Source organism: Cannabis sativa, chromosome 7, assembly GCF_029168945.1.
Source record: "Cannabis sativa cultivar Pink pepper isolate KNU-18-1 chromosome 7, ASM2916894v1, whole genome shotgun sequence".
NCBI classification, from domain to species: domain Eukaryota; kingdom Viridiplantae; phylum Streptophyta; class Magnoliopsida; order Rosales; family Cannabaceae; genus Cannabis; species Cannabis sativa.
This window is the reverse complement of record NC_083607.1, coordinates 30,871,464-30,894,350: the sequence shown is the minus strand read 5'-3', so window position 1 is coordinate 30,894,350 and position 22,887 is coordinate 30,871,464.

Below are 22,887 nucleotides of genomic sequence, written 5' to 3'. Positions count from 1 at the left end.
ATTTCCAACAAATGGCCTCAGAGCCATGGTAATTGATTTGCTTGCAAGAAATTTGGACTTAAAACGATTTGTTTGATGTTTTGGATGGTATCATGTTGTTTTGAGTGTTGTTTGATGATTGATTGATGTTTGTAAATTTTCGTGAAAAATAATTGAATATCTGTTTCTGGAATTATTTTTATTGGATAGTATGGAAAAAATTAAGCAATTTACTTTTTTACAGAACTCAATTTCGATTTAATTTGAATTAGTTATGATTTTTTGAAGTTTCAAAAAATATCGGGATGGTGTCACTGCACCACGCACGCGCGAAAATCATGCAGCACCCTTGCTGAGCCGTGTTTCCTCGCCCAAGCACTCCCATTCGCGCCCATGGACAGTATGCATTGACAGTATGCAATGCATACTGTCCGTACAGCTCGCAATTTTTTCGTTTTCTTTGATTTTTCATGCTATTCTATGGATTTAACTTCCGATTTTTGTGTAGTTTTGTATTTAGACATTTACTATTACTAATTCAATTCTAAATATCATAATTAAATTAATTAATTTTTTTAAAATTAATTCATGATATTAGTGTAATTTGAATTTGAGAATATTAAATATCTATCTTTTTTGCTTAATTATCTATCTTATTTTTAAATTTGATTATATCTTATCTTATTTTTAAATTTAAGGTCAGATTTTAAATTTTAAATTAAATATTTTTTTTTAAATAATTTGACCTTATTTAAATTTAAAATAAGATAACTATAATCATGTAATTTTAAATAAAAGTAAGATATTTTGCTAACTTTTAAATTTTGTTATTTTATTTATTTAAATTAAATCATAAAATCTGAAAAAGATATTTATTTATCTTTTTTATTTTTATTGAATATTTAATTTATAAAATAACATTAATTTTTTAAAAGGTAGTTAGCAAATTTTGAAATGATATTTAGATTAGTTGAAACCTAATTTTTCAAAATTGTAGGTTTAATTTTAAATATTATTTTATTAATTTCGAAAAGATTTAAATTTTATTTTATTTTATTATTTTTTTCAATTATTTATTTAAAATTAAATAAATCCTACATCCAACTATCCAGCTAACCTTGTTACAGGAGTATGTGTTTTAGCTTGTTTGTAAATTTTTAAAACCTATTATTGCTTGATTGCAAATAGCCATGGTTAACTTGTTGATAGATCCAAGTAAATAATTTGTAACATGTAATTTTCACAATCTTCTTTCATCTGTGTATGACCTAGCAACATGATAGGATCCATCCAAATTGTGTGCCTGTGTGAGCCTATATGTTTAATTTTGTTATAGATGCATATAGGTTGTTGTTGCTTAATAAAATATCATAGTTTTTGATAGATTTTATTAAGGCCCATTTAGTTTTTGGGCCTATTCAATTAATAACAGTTATTCTTTTTAAGGTTAAATTCCTCTCTTTTGGGCCTTGTGTGAGAGTTGGGAGCCATAGTAGTGGGTACGACATACTGAACCCAGCACCCCCTCACATGAACCACCCCAATTGTGAAGGCCTATTTGCCTGATTTAATTAAATTAGTTTAACCTAATAAAATTGATTAGCAACATAATTAATTTCATTTTTTTGAAATTAATTTAAGAAAACCGTAGTTTAAAGAATTTTATTCTAAGCTAAACTATATGTATTTTCTTGTATTTAACTAAATATAGAATTATAACCATCTAGATTCTTTCTGAAGCTTAATTTGAATTTTTCATTAAATATTCTTATTTAAGTTGAAAATTAGTTATCACTAACTAATCAACTTAAACATGAATATCTTTTGAATTTCAAATTTCAAAATTAAGTTGAGGAATTTTAGGCATTGGTTATTAAGATTCTTTAGATTTTTTTTAAGTTGATATTTTTTCAAATATTAACTTAAAATGGAATATTTTCAAATTAAGTGTTTATAACTTAATTTTAAATTTAATTAAATCTAATTTGAAAAATATTTAAGTTCTAGATTTTTACTAATACAACTTAAATTAAATATTTTTTCAAATTTTGTGGAAAAGATACTTAGTCAAATAAGATATTTTCTAAATAGTTATTTCTGGACTACTTATTATTTCTAATATTAAATAGGAAAATATTATACATTGTGAAATTAATTATTTAAATAATTAATTTTAGTACAATTTATTTTAAGTATATTTTTTCCTAGTATTAAACTAGAGATTAATAATTAAGCCTTCTCTACACTTAATTATTTATTTCTTGAATTTAATACATTTAATTAAATTGAAAATTAAATATCTAAGTTGATTTTCATCATGATACTTAAATATTTCTTTTTCATGACACTTAATTAAATAGAAAATTATTTTTAGTTGAAATTTATTTTTTCAACTTAAATTTGAATAATTTTCAAAATATATTTTATTTTATTTTATTAATCTTTTTCCACAATTTCGAAATTTCATTTCTTAAATGCATTAATTTTGAATTTTATTTGAAAAATAGATTAAAGTTGTAAATTATTTATTTTAATTTTGGACCAACTTAAATCAATGATTTTTTCATTTAATGATTAATTAAAATAAATGAAGTAAAATATATTTAATTAGAAAATAAATTAATTAGTCCATGAAAATCTAGATAGATATTTTCTATTTTTGCTTGAAGTATTTTTCTAGTGTATTTAATTAAATAGAAAATTAATATTTAAGTTGATTTTCATCATCATACTTAAATATTTGAAATTTTTCTTATATATTTAATTAAATAAGAAAATTATATTTTTTGTTGTAAATTAATTTTGGGCCAACACTAAATTAGAATAATTTTTCCGAGATATATTTTTTATTTTATTTTAACAAGCAATTTCAAAAATTGTATTATTAAATACTTCAATTTTTCGAAATGCAATATATATTTATAGAAAATTAAATTTGAGTTCTAAATTAATTTTGTAACAACTTAAATTGAATATTTTTCTAAATATTTATTGGAAATTATTACTAAGATGGAAATAATTCATGTAATTTTCATATCCATCTAAGTAAAATTTATAAATATTAAATTAAAATTTATATTTAGAATTTTTCATTCTAAATTGGAAATTTTAATTAAATAAATATATATTTAAAATAAATAGATTAAAATAAGTATCAAAGAAAATACAACTCTCTTTAAATAATGAGCTTTATTATTATTAGGGTATTCGATCTCCATTGTTGGTCTTACAATAGTTAAATATTTTCAATATAACCTCGAGACGCTAGACTTCGTCCCCCTTATGGATGGTTATTCGTTGAACGCATTTAACACCGTAAGATCACATTTGATAAGTGTTTTGTAAGTTTTCGTCTCTATTAGACTCTTCCCTACGGTGACTACTTAGAGATAAACTTATAAAACATGAAAAAATGGTAAAAGCTCATAAAATGAGAATAACCTTGACTCTCGCCTACCGGGACAACGTTGGATTCTTATTTTGATCGAATAAAAGGTTGCTAGAATGGTTTGCATTTTAGATGAGCTGACAACTCTATTCAATGAATGATACTTTGACTCTCGCCTACCGGGACACTGTATCAGTTTGTTGAAGACCTTGGAAATTATTTAGGATTGTATGTTTTAGTATTTTCACTTGTCATTCCTACTTGTTATATGTTTAATAATTTCTGAATTGTGTATGAATTTATATTGAACCATGTTATTTTCTGTTATTAAATTGTAGTTTAATTTCGAATCTTCATTGTTGGTCTAACTTGGTTTGTTTATCTAATGAGATAAATCCCTAATGGATTTTCACCATTAGACATACATAATAGTGTTAGATCTCGAAAGATAAATATTGTATATGCAACATCTAGCTGTTCATCAATTTATGACACCTTAGACTAGTATTTTTACAATATGAAACAAGAAGATTGTATAAATAAGATTACTTTGACTCTCGCTAATCGAAGCATCGTTGGATTCTTATTTAAACAACGAAATTATCCTAATTCCTCTTAGCTTATTCATTTCGAATTAGCTCAATAACATATCATTGGATGAATGGTCTATAAATCATTTCATGTCATTCTATTTTCTCTTAAGAAATTAAATGACGCATATGATTATAATCCCAAAATTCTATTCCACAATGATATAAGTCCTCAATCTTAGAAATCTCCTACTTGTATGGGCAAATCTAACTTAGAGTTTGTATTAGTAGTGGTGGTCCAAGAAAGAATTACTCATTATATTTGGTATAAATTTAAGTCTTTGACTTTAATTTTAGATTCCAAACAGAAATTTTCTTATATTTCTAATTCCAGGATACAATACAGTTACACTTTCACAGGTGTTTAATAACCATTTTCTATCAATGGATTCAAACTGTATGGAATATGAGTTTAGTATTCTGTGACCAGGATCCACTTGCACTATTCTAATAACTCTTTGATGTAACTAAACCTAAGTCATCAAAAGACACTACCACACTTTTTTAATCTATGGCATTTGTATCTTGTTCATAGTGGTTTTGACAAGATCAATCTCTGCAAATAGTTAATATGCCTATATCCACTAAAAGTAAGTTCATCTCATTCGCAGATGGATGCACATTCAGGGGTGGATATGAGTTTTTGTTGTATTCTTAAAACGTTCACTCTAGATTATACCTTAAGCAAAGAAATTTAAAATGTTTGAAAAATTTTTGATTTCTAGCAATGGTGGAACACCATTAAGGTAAGTGGTTAAAGATCTTGCGAACTAATAGGGGTGGAGAAATAGTTAGTAGATATGCAGTTCAAAGATCATTAATTTGATTTTTGAATTATATCCAAACTTACCTCCACAGAAATTTCGATTTGCAAATTGATGATTAGTTACTAGTTGTTGCCTAAGACCTTCTATGGTAATATAATTTCAGAATGATGTAATGGTTGTATGCTTAATGTAAATCATTACTAAATTCATGGATGACCTAATCAAAATCTTAAGAAAAGCTAGAACCATTAACCATGTTTTGCATGTTTGTTAGCTATTCTAAGTGATTAGGGGTGGACCATCCCATAGTCAATAGATAAGAAAGTGTTTGTTTAAACAAATACTACTTTTCTAAGATAATGACTAAGTCTGAAAATAAAGTAGAAAAGAAAGGCAATATTTTTCTTGATTCCAAAAGTGTTCTATCATCTTAATTGACATATGATGATCCCACTGCCTCTGTTGTCTTGTAACAACCGAAGAGATCAATACCATTTAGTTTTCTTAGACATAATTCACAGTACCTTGTCGTAGTGGGAGAGTTTCTAGGAACTCACCTTCTTATGACTTGGAAGACACTAGTGATTAAAATCCATTGCGAGTTTAAACAAGTAATGGATTGTCAAGATAAGAAACTAAGAAGAAAAGCCAATAGAACTATGGTTTAATCCATTCAAATGGAATAACCTAAAGTTTTCTATTACAAGGACATAAAAGGAAGTTTCGTGTATAAATCTATTCAATGGACTTAACAAAACTTCCTGTTCCTAGTATTATATGTTTGAGTTTATCTAAACCTATGGCTTGTGTTATACCTAGTAATTACTTACTCTAATGCAAGCAACTTACTTTAGTAAGATACTGAAGTATTTTCTTTCTAATGGCAATCTATAGAAGCTTCTCGACTTCTAGGCATAGATTTTATTTATCTAAGGAAGAGTCTCAACTATTCCAGAAAAGATAAAGCCATGAAAGAATTCCTTAAATCAGCAGTAAGAGGTCTCAGATATGCTTTAGTATGCCTTAGACCAGACACCTGTTGTTGAGTGGGAGTAATGAGTAGGTATCAGATTAATCCAGGAGAAGAACATTGGAAGACAATCAAGTAAATCTTAAGATTAAGAAGAGGAACTATATGTTAGTCAATAAGAGTGTGTTTAAAACTCTTAGACTACACCACATCAGATTTCGAGACATGCCTTTGTTCTAGAAAGTCTGCTGATAAGATGGTGATTACTCTGGGGGTGGAATAGTGATTTTGGAGAAGTGTAAAAACCTATGTGAAGTCTCTAGGTCTACCAGAAAGGGACTGAATGTTAAAGTTGCAGGAAAGGTACTTATTCAGTCCAAGGAAAGTTCTATACATTTTTGGCACCATTCCAAATTGCCTTAACTACTAGTGTTATTTCCTGATTAACCAAAAGTAGTTGCCAAAGGTATAGAATACAGTATCCCAAAAAGAGTAGACATATAGAGAGGAATTTCACATTATCAATGATTTTATGATTAAGGAAGAGTAATGGTGGAGAAAAGGTTGTGTTTAATTCAACCTTTCAGATCCTATTACGAGGAGTTTACTACTACTACACTTGATATGTATATCAAGGTGTTGAGATTATTTGAAATGCACTTTTTTTTTTTTTATATTAGTGCAAGTGGGAGTTTGTTGGGTTTTATGCCCTTAATAAAACTCATTTCAATATAATCAGATTTACTTATTAATATAGATCAGAAATAACATTTAATGTTGCATGGTTCACATGATTTATTTCATGATTATATGTACATAATGTATGAATTCATCTGAAACCCTTTTCACATACTTGATCCTGTTTATTGTGTTGTCAACATATTGGAAAGTAAACATGACTATGTGAATTATGTTTCCTAGATTTATCAGACACAGGGTTTTACTGATATGATAATCTACAGCAGAGTTTACTTGCATTTGGAGAAATGCTATGTTCTTTCCAGAGCATTGGTTAAAGTAAGCTCAGGTTGGATGCATGGAGTATGCATCGGAAGGGACCGATATTGAACTTTGACTTAGATTTATTAAACTTACCGTAATATCTATTCAAGTCAATATCGCCTAGTTGATCCTAGATCAAATGATCTTAACCCTATTATGATTAGGCTCAATCTCAAGAGGCTATTCGTGTTCTTTGATTTGTTAGTTAAGCCTACTTTTAGGTCAGGGTGATACGTACATTTTGGGAACACGGTAGTGCAATTGAGTGGGAGCGCTAACATAAACATGGAATCTATAGCTTCTATCTGGCGAATAGTAAGTAAAGGATGATCTCCTTCGAGCTTGACCAAAAGAAAATAAATGGTGGAGTACTCATTTCACATAAGCTGAAATATCTTTCATACGGGGTCAAGTGTTTTAAGGATAAAATACATTGTAGGGTGTAACGGTAATCTAATCCTTTTACAGTATAGATCATTCATATAGAGGATCATTGATCAAATTAGGATTATAACAATGGATAACTAATGATGTGTCTATATGGTGGAACATATAGAGCATTCTATATACTGAGAGTGCAATTCTAAGTTCTATGCGTGGATTCAACGAAGAATTAATAAGTCAGTGAATTTAGGTTATAAATTCTTGATCTGCTTATTAGAAGCTCGGTTATATAGACCCATGGTCCCCCCACTAGTTGAGATAATATTGCTTGTAAGACTCATATAATTGGTTTTGATTAATCAATTATAATTCTCAAATTAGACTATGTCTATTTGTGAATTTTTCACTAAGTAAGGGCGAAATTGTAAAGAAAGAGTTTTAGGGGCATATTTGTTAATTATGATACTTTGTATGGTTCAATTAATAAATATGATAAATGAAAATATTTTTTAATAATTATTTATAGTTATTAAATAGTTAGCATTGACATTTAAATGGTTGAATTTGAAAATTGGCGTTTTTGAGAAAATGAGATGCAGAAATGATAAAACTGCAAAATTGCAAAAAGTGAGGCCCAAATCCATACTGTATAGGGCCGACCACTTTTATAGGATTTTTTATCTGATATTTTCATTATTTTAATGCCAAATAATTCAAACCTAACCCTAGTGGAATGCTATAAATAGATAGTCAAGGCTTCAGGAAATTTACACTTAACTTTCTACTTTTTCCTTTAGAGAAAAACCTGAGCCTTCTCTCTATACCTAGCCGCCATCTTCTTCTCTTTCTTCTTCCTTGAAATTTTGAACCTATTATTGATTAGAGTAGTGCCCACACACAGCAAGTGATACCTCAATCATAGTGAGGAAGATCGTGAAGAAAGACATTCAACAAGAAGGAGTTTCAGCACTAAAGAAGGAGAGAAAGAGATCCAGGTTCAGATATTGATAATGCTCTGCTACAGAAAGGAATCAAGGGCTAGATATCTGAACGGAAGGAGTGATTATATTCTGCTGCACCCAATGTAAGGTTTCTCATACTTTATATGTGTTTATTTCATAATCGTTTTAGAAGTTCATATTTAGGGTGTTAATCAACATACTTGTGAGTAGATCTAAGATCCCGGTAAAATAATTTTCAACAATTATACCCGCGGGTACCCGCCCCTAATGGGGCGGGTACGGGGGTTAACTTTTGGAGGCGGGGGCAGGTATGGGTTTCAAGATTCATACCCGAGTCGGAAACGGGGTGGGAGCGGGGGAATAGATACCCGCCCCGAACCCGCCCCAATATGATATATGTATATATTTAAAATTTAAAATAATAACTATTACAAATAAAATAATTCATGCTTTAGGCTTTTTATTGATTATACTCTTTTTTTTACTATACACACTATGCCACTTAAGTTTATTGTTTTACTAAGTTTTTATGATTATTTTTTTTAATTCTCTTTTTGACATTATTTTTTTTTTCAAAAATATATATGTAATAGGTACCCGATGGGAATCCTTCCCCCGTCGGGTAATACCCGCCCCGCCCCCGCTTTTATTTAAACGGGTATTGGGGCGGGTATGGTGGTGAATTTAAGAAGCGGGTATGAGGGTGGGGGAGCAATCCCTGCACCCGCCCCGCCCCATTTACATCCCTAAAGATTGTCTAACAAGTACCTCTTCCTGCTCGCTTGTGCCTTAATTCTTTGTGGATATTGTCTTCATAGCGAGGGTATGGTCCTACAGAAACTTCAAAATCATTCTCACTTTCACCACTTTCACCATCTTCCTCATCCAATGCCCTACATGTTTCTGCACGAAGTACATATGGCATTAACTAAATGAGACAATCTTTAGGGTTTACAACTGCCATGCAAAAATAAAAAAGCAAGGGAGATCTTACTATTAGATGGTCCAAACTTAGATCTTTGCAGCTCAAAAATAGAGAGATTAAAGGATGAGAAAGGAAAAATGGGGCAAGGAGTTTCAGATGTTTTAGCGGAAAGTAATGGAAAACTCAATTTGGATGATGGTCTAGGCCCTGCAGATTCCATATTTGAATTTGACAGTGAGTCATTGAAAACGAATGTTAAGAAACTGGTTGTGGGAACACCATGTGGAGTTGGATTAGAAGGATTAGATGGACCTACCATAGCCTTTTCTTTATAAGCTGGAGACTCTAAAGAGAACAACAGAGAAAAGAGGCAACAACATAACTATAGTCAGGTACTTGGATAATATGTGTTGAAGCCATACCAGCTTGCTTGACAACTTTCATTATTTTAAATAAATACATATAAAAGAACATATCAGAAAGCGTAGAATAACACTAGGATTTGAACTGAGATAAATTTCAAAGAGCTATAGGGAGCCATAGTTTTCCTCTACCACAAATGAGATTTTTTCAATATATATTGTGAAGGGGTCAGTCTAAGACAAGCCACCTCTTTCTCTTTGTTGACTCAAAATTTAGCCAACTGACAGCAGAGCCTTATTAATTGATGATTATCACTACGTGTAAATAACAACAATAAATTATAAAAGTAACAAAATAATTTATAGAGGTCTAGTCTCCTTGATGAATGGGTAATGACCTACTTTCCTTTTAGTTGTATTTACTCTTGAGATAATACCATGTAAATTACAAGCTTAGAGCTTGTAATTTCTAGCTATGACTGTCTTCAGTATCACAATAGTGAGAATAAGGTGTTACAGATTAAGAACATGTGAGATCTTGTGAAGAACTTATGAAGAAAATTGACGTAGTGTCGTGTTGAATTGAGAGAGAGAGAGAGAGAGAGAGAGAGAGAGAGAGAGAGAGAGAGAGAGAGAGAGAGAGAGAGAGAGAGAGAGAGAGAGAGAGAGAGAGAGAGAGAGAGAGAGAGAGAGAGAGAGAGAGAGAGAGAGAGAGAGAGAGAGAGAGAGAGAGAGAGAGAGAGAGAGAGAGAGAGAGAGAGAGAGAGAGAGAGAGAGAGAGAGAGAGAGAGAGAGAGAGAGAGAGAGAGAGAGAGAGAGAGAGAGAGAGAGAGATATAGGCGTGTGGATAATTAAAAGATCCTAATTCAAATAGGCAAAGGTCACTGTTCGAAATAGGAAAAATAATATATTTTTATCTTATATTTAAATTATAAAAAAGGATAATTAAATTCCTAGGATATAGGACTAATATCTTGAGGGAATATCCCTATCTTCACGACTGTTGGATTTTCCTTGAAATTGTTGTTCAACTTGTGAATCTTCTAGAAGGCTCGTTGTGGGCCACGCAATCCTTTCAGTATTTCTTTGAGGCTGTCTGCAAGTGTTGGCCGGCCAAGTATGGTCCGGCTAGGGGAACCTTAGCTTGTCATTTTCTTCACGTTTAAACTTGCTTAATAGTCTCAAAGTCTTGATAATTAATGAACCGTGCAAGGTAACCCTGTCCGGTTATTGACAGGCTGTATTCTACGTGGTTTCAATTTTGACTATGTGGACATGCCACGTCAGGTGGAAAAAAATCGGAATAACATTTGCTCCCCATGCCCCTGTTTGGACGTCTATACGGATAGAAACTTTTCTGCTATAGTCTTGATTGTAGGAGCCTTTACTGGACTGCTTTGTCTATCCAACTATTGGACTCTTCGAATGGCTTGTCTTTATCACAAAAAGGAACTTTATTTTCAATCATTATGAGGATTTGTGTAATGACTGCACACTTCCTTATATTTGAACTCATGGTCTTCTTTTCCCATGCATAGCTATTTTTGTGGAAAAATAACTACTCATTAAGTTTCTTGGGGGAAAAATATTCCAGAACTTATATAAGGTTCATGTAAAGACTGCTTAGTTTAATTTGGAAATTAGCAGTTAATTATGTTTAATTATGAAAAATTATTTATAGCTATTTAAATAATTATTATGCTGTTATTGTTGAATTCTGAAATGCATTTTATGTCATTTAGTGATTTTCATAATTTTGCATTTTCGGTGCCCGGTAATTTGGAACTCGGTGTTTGGCTCAGTAAAATCACAACTTAGTATGTTAGTATTATGGGACGGTTTATTAGACATTGTGAATGTCGGGATTGGCCGGGAATTTAGAATTTCCCAAAAATACCCCTTTAGTGGTCTTTATGTTATTTTAGTGTGAGGGGGCAAAATGGTCATTTTGCCCCATTTATGTTTTGTCCTTTAGTGGACTTAGAAATTGGAAAATTGATATTATGCTATGCTTCTTTTGGCTGAAGTAAATGGTTATTGCATGTATTTCTCTCATTTATTCAAAAAAAATCTCAAACATAGAAAAATTAGAACTTTCAAGAACTCTTTCTCTCTCTTTTCGGCCAAGCTTGGGAATTGCGAGGGCTGGGTTTTCTTTCTTGATTCAAGTGATTTTCAGCAAGTTCAAAGTAATTCTAGTTGAGGTAAACCTTGTTCTAGCTTCTTTTCTTGTTTCTTGGAAATTTTTGGGAAGAAAATGAAGGTTTGCATGCTTAGTTTAGGTTGGTGTTGTTGCTGTGATTTTGTTGTTGTTTACAGAGGTTTAAGCATGATTATTTGAGTAGATTAGATTTATTTTTGATGCATGTTAGTTGCTTTGTTTCAAGCTTGGAATTTTATACTCAAAACTATTGTTTTTCAAAGTAAAAATGTGAAAATAGCTGCTGTAAAGTTTGATCGTGTTTGAGTTCAGTTTCTGCAGTTTTTATATGCATGAATATGTAATTTTAATCATGGTTTGATGCATGATAGTGTTGTATAACCAAGTTTGAGTTTTGAACTCAAAGCTTGGAGCTTTAATGGCATTTTTGGTATCTGTGTGTTCTGGACTGTTTTGATGCTTTAGTATTGTTCTTTGGGGTATTTAGAACAGGTCTGGAAGGTTTGGTTTAAGTTGGGTTTGAATTGAATGAATTATGAATTTTTGATGGTTTCCCGCGAGAAACCGGAATTCCGGTTGTGCATCCGGAATTCCAGATGGGGTTCTGAAATTCCCAGAACTGGAATTCCGGTTGGGCAACCGGTCTGCCGGTTGGGTGATTTTCAGAAACCCTAGATTTTCTCGTTTTTATGTTATTTGGGGTATTGCCATGACTTTTATCGATAGGGAAACTTTTAGTTTCTAGTTTAAGTCCCCGGGAAGTGATTTAGCGTATCACTTAATAGTGTTGTGATTGTTATGGTTTAGGAGCCTGTAAACCGCCGTGCAGTTCATTCCAGTCAGGTTGACCGGCACACCTGAATTCGGAATTGAGGTAAAATTAATATAATAGTATGCATATATATTACATGTTTAGCGTGCATGTTAGGAAGCCTGATAGATTACATTAGATATGTATGTTGGATTCGTCCCATTCGACCGTATCACATCGGTTAGGCTAGAGTATGACTAGCAGCTGGAGTATGACCAGTGAACCGAGTATAGGCTGATACTAGGGTTGGTGGTACAGTGCTATGTGACCGTATCACATCAGTTAGGCTAGAGTATGACTAGCAGCTGGAGTATGATCAGTGAACCGAGTATAGGCTGATACTGTAACACATCGGTACGAGCTAGAGTATGACTAGCAGCTGGAGTATGACCAATGTACCGAGTATAGGCTGTTACTTGTCAATAGTACCGTCTTATGAACGTTTGGGACTCAGTATCGTGTGGGACACGACAGTTAGGGTTATGGTCAGGGGTATGGGCATTTGATCATAGCCCGGGAATTATGTATGTTTATGATTTATGCTTTTCTTAATGAGTCTGTCGACTCACAGTGCTATGTTTATGTGTAGGTAAGGGCAAGGCTAAGGCTGAGGAACCGTGAGAGCGAGCCGGTGAAGATTGTACATGTCGGGGTGGTTAGGCCTAGAGCGTACGATCCTCGGGACAGCAAGGCTTTTTATAATTAGTCGCTAGGCGACAAGTATTTTGTATAGTCAGTGAACTTTTGTAAAATGTTTTGTAATCGGGATCCCGAGTATTTTTGTATAAATATTTTATAAGTTCAATTAAAAAGGAAAAATTTTAATTAATCACGATTTCCATAAACCTCGTTGATTAGCAACGAGCTGCAAGTACGTTTAAAAATCACTTAATACGCCTATGCTAGTTAGGGTGTTACAGTTCATTTCCTCTTATATTTCATTTTGTTTACAAATCCTCATTTCACATTCGCTCACTCCTGTCTCTCTATAATAAAAAGAATTTTTTTTTTTCATATTTTTTCAAGACAGATGCCCAAAGCACCACAATTCTATGTAATTTTCAATTTTTTTGACGATTCGATTGTTGCTCGAGCATCCACAACATTTTTCTTCAGTGGGTAAGTCTTCAAATCTGGGATGCGTGGTTAGTGTGTTGGATACCACGAATGATATACCAAAGGAACCGTGAAAGGCTCGAGTAGTATGTGAATTTCCATATGTATTCCTGAAAGAGTTACTAGGATTACCACAAAAGAGAGAGATTAAATTTAAGATTGAATTAGTACCAAGGGTTGAGCCAATTTCTAAGGCCCCGTATAGAATGGAAGCAGCTGAATTGAAGGAATTGAAAGTCCAGTTACGGAACCTGCTTGATTTGCTGTTCACGAGGCGGAGTACCTCTCCTTAGGGTGCACTAGTTTTGTTTGTCAAGAAGAAGGACGAGACATTACGTATGTGCATTGATTATCGAGAACTAAACAAGTTGACAATAAAGAACATATATCCTTTGCCAAGGATAGATGATTTGTTTGATCAGTTACAGGGAACGACTATCTGCTCTAAGATTGACCTTCGAGAAGAAGAGATACCCGTGAAGAGAAGATGACACGTATATATAGAGAGAAGATCAAAGATCCAAAAGCATGCCATGCAAAAGCCAATGAATGGCTAGACTAGGCTGCTCAACAAATACTATAGACAAGACGAGAGCTAGGAAGTCCCTATCCGACCAGATGTTCGAGAAGGGACTTGGGGAAAAATGTTATCCCAAATTTTTCTACTTGACGTGGCATGTCCACGTAAGCCAAAGATAGAGTACAAGTGGAGTACAACCCTGCCAGTAGAAGAACAGGACCTCCATGCAATATATAACAAAACCATCAAGCAGCAACCGAATGGAATGAAGCGAGCCCTCAAGCAGCGGTACTAACTGTTGGAATATGTTTTACCTGGATCTAGATTTACTACCATGTATGTGTTGGGTTTTATGCCCTAAATAAAACTCATTTCAATATAATCAGATTTACTTATTAATATAGATCAGAAATAACATTTAATGTTGCATGGTTCACATGATTTATTTCATGATTATATGTACATAATGTATAAATTCATCTCAAACTCTTTTCACCTACTTGATCCTGTTTATTGTGCCGTCAACACATTGGAAAGTAAACATGACTATGTGAATAAAGTTTCCTAGATTTATCAGACATAGGGTTTTACTGATATGATAATCTACAACAGAGTTTACTTGCATTTGGAGAAATGCTATGTTCTTTCCAGAGCATTGGTTAAAGTAAAGCTCAGGTTGGATGCATGGAGTATGCATCGGAAGGGACCGATATTGAACTTTGACTTAGATTTATTAAACTTACTGTAAAATCTATTCAAGTCAATATCGCCTAGTTGATCCTAGATCAAATGTTCTTAATCTTGTTATGATTAGGCTCAATCTTGAAAGGCTATTCGTGTTCTTTGATTTGTTAGTTAAGCCTACTTTTAGGTCAGGGTGATACGTACATTTTGGGAACACGGTAGTGCAATTGAGTGGGAGCGCTAGCATAAACATGGAATCTATAGCTTCTATCTGGCGAATAGTAAGCAAAGGATGATCTCCTTCGAGCTTCACCAAACGAAAATAAATGGTGGAGATCTCATTTCACATAAGCTGAAATATCATTTATACGGGGTCAAGTGTTTTAAGGATAAAATACATAGTAGGGTGTTACGGTAATTTAATCCCTTTACTGTGTAGATCATTCATATAGAGGATCATTGATCAAATTAGGATTATAACAATGGATAACTAAAGATGTGTCTATATGGTGTAACATATAGAGCATTCTATATACTGAGAGTGCAATTCTAAGTTCTATGCGTGGATTCAACGAAGAATTAATAAGTTAGTGAATTTTAGTGCTAAATTCTTGATCTACTTATTGGAAGCTCGGTTATATAGACCCATGGTCCCCGCACTAGTTGAGATAATATTGCTTGTAAGACTCATGTAATTGGTTTTGATTAATCAATTATAATTCTCAAATTAGACTATGTCTATTTGTGAATTTTTCACTAAGTAAGGGCGAAATTGTAAAGAAAGAGTTTATAGGGGCATATTTGTTAATTATGATACTTTGTATGGTTCAATTAATAAATATGATAAATGACAATATTATTTAATAATTATTTATAGTTATTAAATAGTTAGAATTGGCATTTAAATGGTTGAATTAGAAAATTGGCGTTTTTGAGAAAATCAGATGCAGAAAAGATAAAACTGCAAAATTGCAAAAAGTGAGGCCCAAATCCACTTGTATAGGACCAGCCACTTTTGTAGGAAATTTAAACTGATTTTTTCATTATTTTAATGTCAAATAATTCAAACCTAACCCTAGTTGAATGCTATAAATAGATAGTGAAGGCTTCAGGAAATTTACACTAAAATTTCTACACTTCTGATTCAGAAAAAACTGAGCTTTCTCTCTCCCTATCTTTAGCTGCCACTTTTTCTTTCTCTTCCCTCTTGAATTTCGAAATCCTTAGTGTATGAGTAGTGCCCACACACAGCAAGTGATACCTCAATCATAGTGAGGAAGATCGTGAAGAAAGATCATCAGCAAAGGAGTTTCAGCATCAAAGATTCAGAGAAAGAGATCCAGGTTCAGATATTGATAATGCTCTGCTACAGAAAGGAATCAAAGGCTAGATATCTGAACGGAAGGAGTCATATTATTCCGCTGCACCCAATGTAAGTTTTCAAAACTTATTATTACTTGATTGCAAAGAGCCATGGTAATTGATTTACTTGCAAGAAATTTGGACTTTAAAACGATTGTTTGTTTGTTTTTGGATGGTATCATGTTGTATTGAGTGTTATTTGATGATTGATTGATGTTTGTGAATTTTCGTGAAAAATAATTGCGATTCTGTTTCTGGAATTATTTTTATTGGATAGTATGGAAAAAATTAAGCAAGTTACTTTTTTACAGAACTCAATTTCGATTTAATTTGAATTAGTTATGATTTTTTGAAGATTCGAAAAAATCAGAGCTGTGCTGAAATTTTCCTGCGATCGCGAAAACTGTCCGTACAGCTCACAATTTTTTCGTTTTTCTTCGATTTTTCATGCTTTTTCATGGAATTAACTTCCGATTTATTGTGTAGTTCTATATTTATACTATTACTATTCCTAATTCAATTCTAATTATCATTATGAATTAATTTAATATTTTTTAAATTTAATTCAAGATATTAGTGTAATTTGAATTTAAAATAGTTAGTATCTATCTTATTTGCTTAATAATCTATCTTATTTTTAAATTTGATTATATCTTATCTTATTTTTAAATTTAAGGTCAGATTTTATATATCTTAAATTTAAATTTTTTCAAATAATTTGACCTTATTTAAATTTAAAATAAGATAACTATAATCATGTAATTTTAAATAGATGTAAGATATTTTGCTAACTTTTAAATTTTGTTATTTTATTTATTTAAATTACATTTAAAATCTGAAAAAGATATTCATTTATCTTTTCTAATTTTTTATTTAATTTTTATTTATAAAATAACATTTAAATTTTAAAAGTAGTTAGCAAATTTTAAAATGATATTTAGGTTGGTTGAAACTTAATTTTTCAAAATTGTAGGTTTAATTTTAAATTTAAATTTTAATTTAATTTCGTTTTTTTTTTCAAATTTTTTTTTTTAAATTTTCGATTTTTTTTAAATTAATTATTTAATTACGAAATTAATTATTTAATTTAAAATTAAATAAATCCTACATCCAACTATCCAGCTAACCTTGTTGCAGGAGTATGTGTTTTAGCTTGTTTGTAAGTTTTCAAAACCTATTATTACTTGATTGCAAATAGCCATGGTGACTTTGTGCCAGATCTAATGATCTGATGGCTCCCTTGGTCAAGTTAATAATTTGTAACAGGTATATTTACAATCTTCTTTCATCTGTGTATGACCTAGCAACATGATAGGACCCATCCAAAGTGTGCCTGTGTGAGCCTATGTGTTTAATTTGATTATAGATACATATAGGTTGTTGTTGCTAAAATAAATTATCATAGTTCTTGATAGAATTTATTTAGGCCCATTTAGTTATTGGGCTTATTCAATTAATAACAGTTGTTCTTATTAAGGTTAAATTCCTCTCTTTTGGGCCTTGTGTGAGAGTTGGGAGCCATAGAAGTGGGTACGACATACTGAACCCAACACCCCCTCACATGAACCACCCCAATTGTGAAGGCCCATTTGCCTGATTTGAACAACTGTACTAGGTTAATTACACTAGTTTAACCTAATAAAATTGATTAGCAACATAATTAATTTCATTTATTTTGAAATTAATTTAAGAAAATTATAGTTTAAAGAATTCTTTATTATAAGCTAAACTATATGTATTTTCTTGTATTTAATTAAATATAGAATTATAACCATCTAGATTCTTTCTGGAACTTAATTTAAATTTTTCATTAAATATTCTTATTTAAGTTGATGTTTAGTTATCTACAACTAACCAACTTAAATCTGAATATCTTTTGAATTTCAAATTTTAAAATTAAGTTGAGGAATTTTAGGCATTGGTTATTAAGATTCTTTAGATATTTTTTAAGTTAATATCTTTTCGAATATTAACTTAAAATGGAATATTTTCAAATTAAGTGGTTACAACTTAATTTTTGATATTTAATTAAATTTAAATTTGAAAAAATATTTAAGTTCTAGATTTTTTCTAATACAACTTAAATTAGATATTTTTTTTTTCAAATTTTGTGGAAAAGATACTTAGTCGAATAAGATATTTTCTAGATAGTTATTTCTAGACTACTTATTATTTCTAATATTAAATAGGAAAATATTATACATTGTGAAATTAATTATTTATATAATTAATTTTGGTACAATTTATTTTAAGTATATTTTTCCTAGTATTAAACTAGAGACTAATAATTAAGCCTTCTCTACACTTAATTATTTATTTCTTGAATTTAATACATTTAATTAATTTGAAAATTGAATATCTAAGTTGATTTTTATCATCATACTTAAATATTTCTTTTTCATGACATTTAATTAAATAGAAAATTATTTTTAGTTGAAATTTATTTTTTCAACTAAATTTAAATAATTTTCAAAATATATTTTTTCTTTATTTTATTAATCAATTTTCGAAATTGCATTTCTTAAGTGCTAGAATTTCGAATTTTATCTTGAAAAATAGATTAAGTTGTAAATTAATTATTTATTTTAATTAATTCTTGGATCAACTTAAATCAATGATTTTTTTCATTTATTGATTAATTTAAAATAAATTGAATTAAAGTATATTATTAGAAATTGAATTAATTAGTCAAAGGAAAATCTAGATAGATGATATTTTTGCTTGAAGTATTTTTCTAGTGTATTTAATTAAATAGAAAATTAATATTTAAGTTAATTTTCATCATCATACTTAAATATTTGAAATTTTTCTTATATATTTAATTAAATAGGAAAATTATATTTTTTGTTGTAAATTAATTTTATTAATTAATTTTGGGCCAACATTAAATTAGAATAATTTTTCCAGGATTAATTTTTTTTTTTATTTTAACATGCATTTTCGAAAATTGTATCCTTGAATACTTTAATTTTTCGAAATGCAATATATATTTATAGAAAATTAAATTCGAGTTGTAAATTAATTTATATTAATTTTGTAACAACTTATATTGAATATTTTTCTAAATATTTATTGGAAATTATTACTAAGATGGAAATAATTCATGTTATTTTTATATCCATCTAAGTAAAATTTATAAATATTAAATTAAAATTTATATTTAGAATTTTTCATTCTAAATTGGAAATTTTAAATAAATATATATTTAAAATAAATAAATTAAATAAAGAGAATCAAAGAAAATACAACTCACTTTAAATAATGAGCTTGATTATTATTAAGATATTCGATCTCCATTGTTGGTCTTACAAAAGTTAAATGTTTTTAATATAACCTCGAGACGCTAGACTTCGTCCCCCTATGGATGGTTATTCGTTGAACGCATTTAACACCGTAAGATTTCATTTGATAAGTGTTTTGTGAGTTTTCGTCTCTATTTAGACTCTCCCCTACGGTGACTACTTAGAGATAAACTCATAAAACATGAAACAATGGTGGAAGCTCATAAAATAAGAATAACCTTGACTCTCGCCTACCGGGACAACGTTGGATTCTTATTTTGATCGAATAAAAGGTTGCTAGAATGGTTTCTATTTTAGATGAGCTGACAACTCTATTCAATAAATGATACTTTGACTCTCGCCTCTTAGGGACCTTTGTATCAGTTTGTTGAAAACCTTGGAAATTATTTAGGATTGTATGTTTTAGTATTTTCACTAGTCATTCCTACTTGCTATATGTTTATAATTTCTGAATTGTGTATGAATTTATATTGAACCATGTTATTTTCTGTTATTAAGTTGTAGTTTAATTTCGAATCTTCATTGTTGGTCTAACATGTTTGTTTTTCTAATGAGATAAATCCCTAATGGATTTTCACCATTAGACATACCAAATAGTGTAAGATCTCGAAAGATAAATATTGTATATGCAACATCTAGCTGTTCATCAATTGATGACACCTTAGACTAGTATTTTACAATATGAAACAAGAAGATTACATAAATAAGATTACTTTGTCTTTCGCTAATCGAAGCATCGTTGGATTCTTATTTATAAACGAAATTATCCTAATTCCTCTTAGCTTATTCATTTCGAATTAGCTTTAAAAACATATCATTGGATGAATGGTGTATAAATCATTTCATGTCATTATATTTTCTGTTAAGAAACTAAATGGCGCATGTGATTATAATCCCGAAATTCTATTCCCAATTGATATAAATCCTCAATCTTAGAAATCTCCTACTTGTATGGGCAAATCTGACTTAGAGTTTGTATTAGTAGTGGTGGTCCAAGAAAGAATTATTCATTATATTTGGTTAAATTTAAGTCTTTGACTTTAATTTTAGAATCCAAACAGAAATTTTCTTATATTTCTAATTCCAGAATACAATACAGTTACACTTTCTCAAGTGTTTAATATCTATCTTCTATTAATGGATTAAAACTGTATGGAATATGAGTTAGGTATTCTGTGACCAGGATCCACTTGCAGTATTCTAAGAACTCTTTGATGTAACTAAATCTATGTCATCAATAGACACTACCATTTTTTTTTAATCTATGGCATTTGTATCTTGTTCATAGTGGATTTGACAAGATCAATCTCTGCAAAGAGTTAATATGACTATATCCACTGAAAGTAGTTCATCTCATTCGCAGATGGATGTACATTCAGGGGTGGATATGAGTTTTTCGTTGTATTCTTAAAACGATAACTCTAGATTATACCTTTTAGCAAAGAAATTTGAAATGTTTGAAAATTTTCATTAATTTCTAGCAATGGTTAAAACCATTAAGGTAAGTGATTAAAGATCTTGCGAACTGATAGGGGTGGAAAAATAGTTAGTAGATATGCAGTTCAAAGATCATTAAATTGATTTTTGAATTATATCCAAACTTACCTCCCCAGAAATTTCGAGTTGCATATTGATTATTAGTTACTAGTCGTTGCCTAAATCCTTCTATGGTAGTAAAATTTCAGAATGATGTAATGGTTGGGTACTTAATGTAAATCATTACTAGATTCATGGATGACCTAATCAAAATCTTAAGAAAAGCTAGAACTGTTAACCATGGTTTGTTAGCTATTCTAAGTGATTAGGGGTGGACCATCCCATAGTCAATAGATAAGAAAGTGTTTGTTCAAACAAATACTACTTTTCTAAGATAATGACTAAGTTTGAAAACAAGTAGCAAATAAAGGAGATATTTTTTCTTGATTCCAAAAGTGTTCTATCATCTTATTTGACATATGATGATCCCACTGCCTCTGTTGTCTTGTCATAACCGAAGAGGTTAAATACCATTTAGTTTTCTTAGACATAATTCACGGTACCTTGTCGTAGTGGGAGAGTTTCTAGGAACTCACCTTCTCATGACTTGGGAGACACTAGTGATTAAAATCCATTGTGAGTTTAAACAAGTAATGGATTGTCAAGATAAGAAACTAAGAAGAAAAGCCAATAGAACTATGGTTTAATCCATTCACATGGAGTAACCTAAAGTTTTCTATTACAAGGACATAAAAGGAAATTTTCGTTTATAAGTCTATTCAATGGACTTAACAAACTTCCTGTTCCTAGTATTATAGGTTTGAGTTTATCTAAACCTATGGCTTGTGGTATACCTGGTAATTACTTACTCTAATGCAAGCAACTTACCTTAGTAAGATGCTGAAGCATTTTCTTTCTAATGGCAATCTATAGAAGCTTCACAACTTCTTAGACATAGATTTTATTTATCTAAGGAAAAGTCTCAACTATTCTAGAAAAGATAAAGCCATGAAAGAATTTCTTATATCAACAGTGAGAGGTCTTAGATATGCTTTTGCATGCCTTAGACCAGACACCTGCTGTTGAGTGGGAGTAATGAGTAGGTATCAGATTAATCCAGGAGAAGAACATTGGAAGACAATCAAGTAAATCTTAAGATTAAGAAGAGGAACTATATGTTAGTCTATAAGAGTGTGTTAAAAACTCTTAGACTACACCACATCAGATTTCGAAATTTGCCTATGTGCTAGTAAATATTTCTGATAAGATGGTGGTTACTCTGGGGGTGGAATAGTGATTTTGGAGAAGTGTAAAAACCTATCTGAAGTCTCTAGGTCTACCAGAGAGGGACTGAATGTTAAGGTTGCAGGAAAGGTACTTATTCAGTCTAAGGAAAGTTCTATACATTTTTGACATCATTCCAAATTGCCTTAAACTACTAGTGTTAATTTCCTGATTAACCAAAAGTAGTTGCCAAAGATATAAAATCCAGTATCCCAAGAGAGTAGACATATAGAGAGGAATTTCACATTATCAATGATTTTGTGATTAAAGGAAGAGTAATAGTGGAGAAAAGGTTGTGGTTAATTCAACCTTTCAGATCCTATTACGAGGAGTTTACTACTACTACACTTGATTTGTATATCAAGGTGTTGAGATTATTTGAAACACACTTTTGTTTTATATTAGTGCAAGTGGGCGTTTGTTGGGTTTTATGCCCTAAATAAAACTCATTTCAATATAATCAGATTTACTTATTAATATAGATCAGAAATAACATTTAATGTTGCATGGTTCACATGATTTATTTCATGATTATATGTACATAATGTATAAATTCATCTGAAACCCTTTTCACATACTTGATCCTGTTTATTGTGCCGTCAACACATTGGAAAGTAAACATGACTATGTGAATAAAGTTTCCTAGATTTATCAGACATAGGGTTTTACTGATATGATAATCTACAACAAGAGTTTACTTGCATTTGGAGAAAAGCTATGTTCTTTCCAGAGCATTGGTTAAAGTAAAGCTCAGGTTAGATGCATGGAGTATGTATCGGAAGGGACCGATATTGAACTTTGACTTAGATTTATTAAACTTACCGTAAAATCTATTCAAGTCA